Below are 8,182 nucleotides of genomic sequence, written 5' to 3' on the forward strand. Positions count from 1 at the left end.
TGAAACTTTGATTGTTCTGTCAGAGTGAAAATGCTCTTCTGTGATAAACCCGCAGTGTTCTGCCACCTGAAGTCAGTCAGAAACTTTGCAACTCACCAAACCATCCATGACTGTTTTAATGTAGATGGTGGAGAAGTGTGTGTGCCCTCAGAGGCCACAGCAACATCCACCTTGAATGTGCCTCCAGGAGAATTCAGTCCCGTGCACAGATCTACCAACAGGTCTGAGAGTTCCCCACACACTGATAACAATGGGTGTCCAACAAGGCCTCAGAGGGCATTAAATTTCTTCCTAGCACTTGTCAAAGCACCACAATATCATCCCACAGAAGCACATAGGCACAGCACAAACCACTCTGCAGGACCCATCACTGTGGGACTCAAAGGATCAAAGAATGGTGTGCACCAAAACAATAGACTCCCCAAGTTTCTAGTTTAGGGGCCTAGTACTTCCCACTCAAAACCACAGAGTGAGTAACAATAAGATTTAAAATAATGAACTTAGTTGATGACCTCACAGGATTATTTAAAAAAAAAAATAGATCAAAACCCGATTGAAAACATTTTTTGTTCCCTCAGATATCACTCCTTTCCTGTAGATGGAACAAGTACAAAAATAAAAATGCCTTTCCTTTTCTTCCCCCAGCAAAACAATCCTTAGAACAATTAACATAACGGACTGTCAAAAGTGCTCATACCAAAGTGACAAACGCCGTGAGTGGCAGGCAAGCCCAGCCCGACCCACCAGAACACTGCATGCTGGATTTGTCATGCAAATCAAAATGGAACCTGACGTGCTCTTTGTTCATTTCCCTTTCATAAAATCTACTTTAAATGCCTCCCATGTGCCTTGTTTTGGAAGCTGACATTCCAAATGCATCAGTGCAAATTAAGGAGGGATCCATTACCAATAAAGACGTTGCGATACAGAGAGTTTCAACAAATCTTATTGGGAAAACTGGAGAAACAACTGCTGCAGCTGGCAACGGCAGGGTCCCACAGTTTGCTGCTTTCATGAGGTCTCTTTAGAAAATCTCCATCAGTAGGTCCTTGAGGAGAAGTTCTGGCAAGCTGTCACAGCTTAATATTTATAGATTATGTCTGCAAGCAATGGATACGTTGTGCATTAGGAATAATCACAGTGGTTTTCCTTAAAGTTTTGTCTGTATGAAAACATTTCATGGTTAATGTGCGTAAGACATACTTAAATTACAAATTGATTTATTTCTATCTTGTTTATTTCTACTATTTTACTACCTGAGTGCAGAAACAATTAGAGCTTTTTTGAAGATGCCCCCAGATGTACAGTGTTTTACAATTAACGTGTACTTTATGAAAATGCCTTTTAAACAATGAGGGTGATGTTACGACCTCATGAAAAGAATTGGGAAGCTTCCACTGACTTCAGCTGAGCCAGTGGTTCATCCCTTTGGGATATGTTTTTAATCAAGCCCTCAAAGCATTTACTGAGCATGTGGGACTTCAGTTTAAAAATATATGAGCATTATCTGTTAATAAAACAGTTTGGAATTTACTCTCAAAAATAGACTAACCCAAACTTTGGACTACATTAACTTCCTTAGTTTTGTAATTTAAGTAATTCACATGATGATTTGGTTTCACCCCCGCCAAAACCAGCAGTCAATCAGAATAAATAGTGGTCTCATCACTGCAATTCCGCTCTGAGCATCCAAAAATTTAGATTTAAGACCTCGCAGTTGGTCAGTTGGACTGTTCCATGCCAGCATTAATCGTGGTACATGTCCTAGGCAGATGTTCTTTTTCCCATTCTGATAGAAAAATGCTTGTCTTTGTCAATGCATTGCTTTACCCTTGCAGCTTGCTGGCACTGACCCTGCGACTTTAGATCTGAATCCCTCCTGGAATTTCATTCACTTGCTCTTCTCTTTTTTCAGCTCTAAGCGGTAAAAACAACCCAAACCTACAAATTCAAATATTTTCATTTAATGCCTTAACAGAACTATTATCTGATACTTTACATATCTTCTCTTTCAAAAGGCAGAACCTTTACTTTCTTGTCTGCATTGGCTCTGAACTTGAATTTTTATGAATCGCATTTTTCCTCCTACTCATTTTGAGGCATTCTGTTTTGCCCCAAGATCTGAACATCTATACACAAGGAATTTCCAGTGAAGGGGAATGATGCCTCTGGAATTGTTTCCTTGCCAATTCACATCTGGCACTCAGTAGAAGATCCATCTGCTTATTCAGGGTCTCCAGGGGCTTGCACAGTAGTAGCTCTGAGTGTGCCTTTTAATTTGGTTTTGTCATTTGGCTGGTTGGTGAGTAGCTGACAGTCTGTCTGAATGCAGCAGGGCAGTTACAACTAGTCACTCATCATGTCCCAGTTGCCAATTCTTAACCCAGTAAAATGCCAGTCACATTTCAACAATTTGTAACTATATCAGTCATCTCCCAAAATGTCAACAGCACAAAATATATTGCTTAATTATCTTTAATTTAATTTATTTCCTGTCTGTTGCCAGAGTCCGGAGAGCAGAGTCATGCTAAGCTTAATTTACCTCACTAACCTGTCTAAGTTTCGAAGGGTAGGTGAAATTGTGGCATGGCCTTGGGTGACCTATGTCATAAGTAGCAATTTTGGGAAGGATAAAACTTCCTCAGAGCAAAGCCTTGCATCTTTTAAACACAAGCATGCTGGTGCCAGCATCAATTGTATTGGTACAACAAAAAGCATAAACTATACCACATACGGATTTATTTCTCCTTCCAAAAACTGGAATTAGGATTGGTCACAATTTGCCTCCTACTGTGTTTCTCACATCCTTCTACAGAGATGGCTTTAGCATGGTGAAAGTACTTTGAGCACAGTCAGGACAACTACCAGTAAAACTACTTCTGGAGTATGGATAATTCAGATTATAGTGTGCAGAATCGTATCCTCCCGAGCAGCATTCCAAAACCAACAAAAACTCTTGTAAAAGCCTTGTGAAGCAACCTCTGGCATGTGAAACCCCAGATAACATGAAACCCCGGATAACTCTCCTATGAAACACTGAGATAAGTTTTTCCATGTGTGAATTTTGTGTATCTGTGCTAACTGGTTAACACTGGGAACACAGTTTCTGCCCTGATCTTATCCTTTAAGTAACTGATGGTGATAAAATTCCAAATTCTCACTTTAATAATCTGTACTTGGTTTAGCCACAAAAGAAAGAATTGGTCCCTGTTAAAACTTATCCTTTACTTAAAGCTGAAATTAATTAGCTAACTAATTCAGTTGAGGTTTTATTTTACTGTCTTTTGACATGTTCTTTGATCCTCCAATATTTTTCTTTTTGAGTGATTGAAGATTTCATTCTTGCACTGTCAACAGACCTTTTGTTCAGAAACTTCTATTTACATCTGTAACTGACTTAATTCTCAGATCTTCCCAGCAGTTTCTCTTTGATCTCTGCTTTTCTGAGTTTAATCATTAAGTTTCCATCTGAAGAGTTTCACTTGCCGTATCTTTCACAGTTTCCGGGACTCAATTAAGAGAACGCAAATCCTGAAAGTTCACTTAGAATAATTTTTTGACAGTTTTGTGTACTACACATACTGCATCTCTGAAATTACAGCATGAACTAGAATGATTCCTGGTTCATTTCCATGTATTAAGTATTTTAATTTCAAGATTTGGCATGGATTTTTTTCTGTTTAGTTAGTATATTTCTGGTCTTACATTTTATTCATCTTAAGAGACGCCCTACCTTTCGAGAGCAAGTCGATCTATTGGGCCCAGACTTTTCACAATGCTTTTGAAACAAGTAGTTTTAGTCCAGTATCTGAATTCTAATGATAAACACCATTGCTAAAAAGCCACCAAGTAAAAATAAATCATTAACTGAAAATCAGGAAAAAAATTTCCCTGTAGAAGAGTCATGTAAAATACAGTAAAACATGACTAAGAGAACTCCAAGAAACAAGTCCTGAGCAGTACTAAGTACTAATTGTCACTGACTGTTCACCATGTGAAAGCAGAAGGCAGGTGACTCCCTGGTGCAAAACATCCTGTGCACTCACTTTTCGGTCGCTGCAATAACTCAAGACACATGAGCAACCTGCCGGCTGAAAGCTGCGCACTGTGGGTGCATTAAGATTCCCTGAAGGCCAAGTTCCTGGAGTGCTGCGCTCCTGGAATCCATTTGAGCAGCTTCCGTACAAAAGCAGTCCCCAGCCAAACACGTGAATGAGAATCACAAGTGGCTGCTCTGTCAATCTCTCACACACACACGGCATTCATGGCTACACTTGGGTCGCTGTGTGGGATCCTGACTCTTCCCTTTTGCCATGCTCCACAGTGCTTCCCTTACGGGAAAGTTTATTTTCTCTTTGCTGAGTTCCCCACTTATTAAAGCAGGGCAGTCCTGTACACTAATATGCAGAAAAAACAGACGAAACTGAGAGCTTCCACCCCGACAGCAGCACAGCCCTGCCATCCCAAACACACCCAGTGCTCCACCCGCACCCTGCTGTTGCTCAGAGAGCTGAGACTGCTCCTGTGCTGCTACTCAGAGCTGGAACTGCTCTCACGCTGTTACCCAGTGTCTTGGTTTAGATAGACAGGGATCTGCCAGGGAGGGTTGGAGTTTCTCTTAAAATGTAAGCCCCTCCCCCCCTTTTCCCAATTATCATAAATTTGCAATTAAAAGGCTGTCAGGCAAAGATTTTGGGAATAGGTGTAGCAGTTCTTTACTAGGGATATACAAATACAGATGTTGTAGTACAGAAGAATAAGCAGACAAATAAACAAACAAGAAATCCTAGAAAACCCTGACACCCTGTTGGTCAGGGTGTTGGAAGCAGTCCAAAGTCAGCCCTCCTGGAGTGGCAGATGTGGTTCTTTTGGAGTAGAGATGGTCCCGTTGAAGAAAAGGGGTCCAGTAATGGTGAGATGGGTCCAGTCTTCCTCCAGGGATCCGGTGGAAAAACTGGATACCTAGTGGGACTGTGGCTCCTTTCTATATAGGTTAAGATGGTTTGGCTCCTCCTCCCTGCGTAGAGCAGCTTACAATAGTGCAGTGTAATGTGTCATGTCATTGATGAGCTCTTAATGGCCCAGTAGCAGAAGACATTCCCATGGAAGTAGTGAAACAATGAAGAGAGATAAGTAGCACTCCACCATCTGATAAGTGACACTGACCCATTCGGGCAAAGATAAGCAATTCTGCTCCACCCAGATGGAATAGAATAATATGCTCTTTACAAAACCCATGACACCCAGAAAGCTGGGATTGCTCCCTTTCTCCGGGTGCAATATTACGTAGCCTCTGTTTACAAGAGTCTGGGAAAACACTTAGTGGGTGTCAACTTTTGTTTTCCAAGTAGGTAGGGAAGAGTAGCTCATCTAACAAGTTCCATGGCCAATTACTGTTGATCTACATCAAATCAGGCTGAAAATAAAGAATATGAACTGAAAAATGAATCAATAACTATTGCAGGTCAAGTTAACTCAGCACCTAGTGAAGTTTATTTGTGTGAATGAAAGAAAGGGGTGCCACTGAAATGGGTCTGGTTTTGGAGTAGAGTGACACAGGTGGGACCTTCCCATCTACACGAGGGGTTTTTGTTTGTCTAGGTTCTGGAACATTTGTGTATCTTCTCTCCTCTCATGGAAAACCTGGGTTTGGGGACAGGGTGTCAGAAGGGAAATGTGGATGAACACCCAACTCCAGTGCCTTACCAGTGGACAATAACAATGTCCCCTAATGAATACTGACCCTGGCTTTCATGATGGCTCAAATCTGGAACTAATCCTTAACAAAGACTGACCAAAAGTTTATATATTTACCCCATAAGCACTCTTTTGTTCCAAGGTTACAGGTAATATTAATTTCCCAGAAGATAACCTGATGTGTAGCAGTATTTAGTTAGCTATCAACCTATATAGACAGATCCATGTTTAATGATGTGAGGAATGCAGTATAAATATACTGACAGAACCTTCATTTAGACTCAGTTCCAAATACAGAAGTGTTTATTTCTCCTTAAAAAAAAAATCTTTTGTGAATATTCTTGTGCTGAGACACAGTAATTTGGAGGACTGAAGTTGGAAAGTTAAGTAGTGTGGCCATGGGGGCACTACAGGCAACCAACAAAACCATGTAACTATGAAACAAAACAAAAATCCATAAAGTGATATAAAATATGGATGCTCTTTTACATATATATCTGAAAGGGGCAAAAATCACTGCAGTTCATCCATTAAAGATGACAGGAATGCTGGGCACGCACAGACTGCAAAAAGCCATAGGAAGAAGAGATTTACAAGTAGCATATGCCTTCAATCTGCAGGAAACAAATCTGGTCTTTTGGATATCAAATGCAAATCCCACTAACAGGATGTGAAAACAAGAATGGATTGACCATCTCAAGACGGAAAATCTGACATAGCATGAAAGCACCTCTGCCACCTACTTCTGCTTTCCTTTCAGGGTTTTATTCCAACAGCACTCCTGGTTTGCAATCGACTGTTTCTTCCATTTATCATCTTAAACTTATTAAACTGCCTTTTTCCCCCCTCCATTCTGTTAGGCTACATTTTACCTTTATGGCAAAAAGATAGAGTATCATAATCTACTATTTTAATTTAAAATGTTTATGTCCATTTCACGCAGGCACACTCTATTTCACTGCATCTTTTTTGAACTACTTTATTAGAAAACACATTTTCAGAGTCATTTGCTAAATATGGCCAACTTTCTTGTTTTCTGATGCAGATGTACACAAGAAAAATATTTTAAATTTTTGGGTTTTAATAAATGCATCTGTAAAATCTATAGGGGTTTATATTACCCGACAAGTCAAGGACACAACAGTCTCACACCACAGCTCATTTCTTCTGAAGGAACTGTTATGATTTCCATTTTTATAAAAAGAAATTATTTCTTTCTCTTGCTTCTCATTGTGCAAAATAAATAATAGTTACTTGCTATTTTGTGCCCTGTGCTCTTCCTAGCCATCTATTCTGTGAGGCTCCAAATACAGAATGAATCAAAGAATCACAGAATGGTTTGAGTTGGAAGGGATCTTAAAGATCATCTTCCAACCTGTGCCTTTGGAAGGCTGCCCTCTGTCTCCTCCCAGTTCGGAAATTTAGAAGGATGTCCCACCAGAAGCAACAGAGGCTTGGAAGCAGTTGGGAGGAAACAGGAATAAATTAGGCAATAAACAACTTCCAAGGACTGAATTGCAGTTGTACAACATTGAGAAGCCTTCCTCACCCATAATTCAATACTGATACATTTTGTCACTTGGAACAGGGTGTCACCGGCCTCGAGCTGAGCCAAACACCAAACATCAGAAGCATCGCCAGGAAGTCTCAGGTATTATGGGCAAAAAAATTACACGTAAGGTCCTCAAAAATGTGCAGTGCATCAGCTGCCAGGAGTGAGACTGGCATGAAATGAAATATTCAGCAGCAACAAGTGGCTGTAGAGAAATTGAGTAGGAAATAGAAGATAAAGAAGCTGGAATACTAAGGAGAGGCAATTATGATAAGCAGGATAAAATATGTAACAGTATTGTTTAGAGGAAGAAAACACAACATAGGTAAAGTGGTGACAACAATGTATTTATAAAAATGTAAGGAAATTAAGGCTGAAGCAAAATATTGAAAAGCTTGCAGGTATAACATCAATGCCTGATGAGGGAAGGAGGGGAGAAAATGAAAGATAAGGGAAGAGAAGATCTCTCCAGAGCACACATGAAAGATAAATGGTACAGCAGGAAAAGCAAAAAGAGGGGGATAGGAGTCAACAAAGACTTGTTTATTTGAATGTTTGGGGTGTATATACATATAATTTCGTTAAACATAATAAGACTAATAAGGGACAAACGAGACATCACTTTAGAATCTCCCTTTATTGATAATGTAAGGCACGTCTACAGCATGACTGACTTTGAGATATGGTTTTCTTGTTAATATTTATCACTAAGTTCATTTTTCTTAACACTAGAAATTAGAAGACAGAGATGGTGGGGTGCCAGCACCACAGCTGTATCTGGTATCAGAATTCAAGGCTGGACTTCACACACAGACTGTTCTTACCTAGCCTGTACAATTACCCCGGAGAAGTTCCGCGAAGGAAAGCAAACAGAATGGAACGGCTGCCGAAGCCTTTTGTGTATGAGCTGCGGCGCTGCTGATAAGGAGGCGA

This window comes from Chamaea fasciata, unplaced genomic scaffold, assembly GCF_029207755.1.
Source record: "Chamaea fasciata isolate MVZ Bird 193981 ecotype frontalis unplaced genomic scaffold, bChaFas1.0.hap1 SCAF_19, whole genome shotgun sequence".
Taxonomy (NCBI): domain Eukaryota; kingdom Metazoa; phylum Chordata; class Aves; order Passeriformes; family Sylviidae; genus Chamaea; species Chamaea fasciata.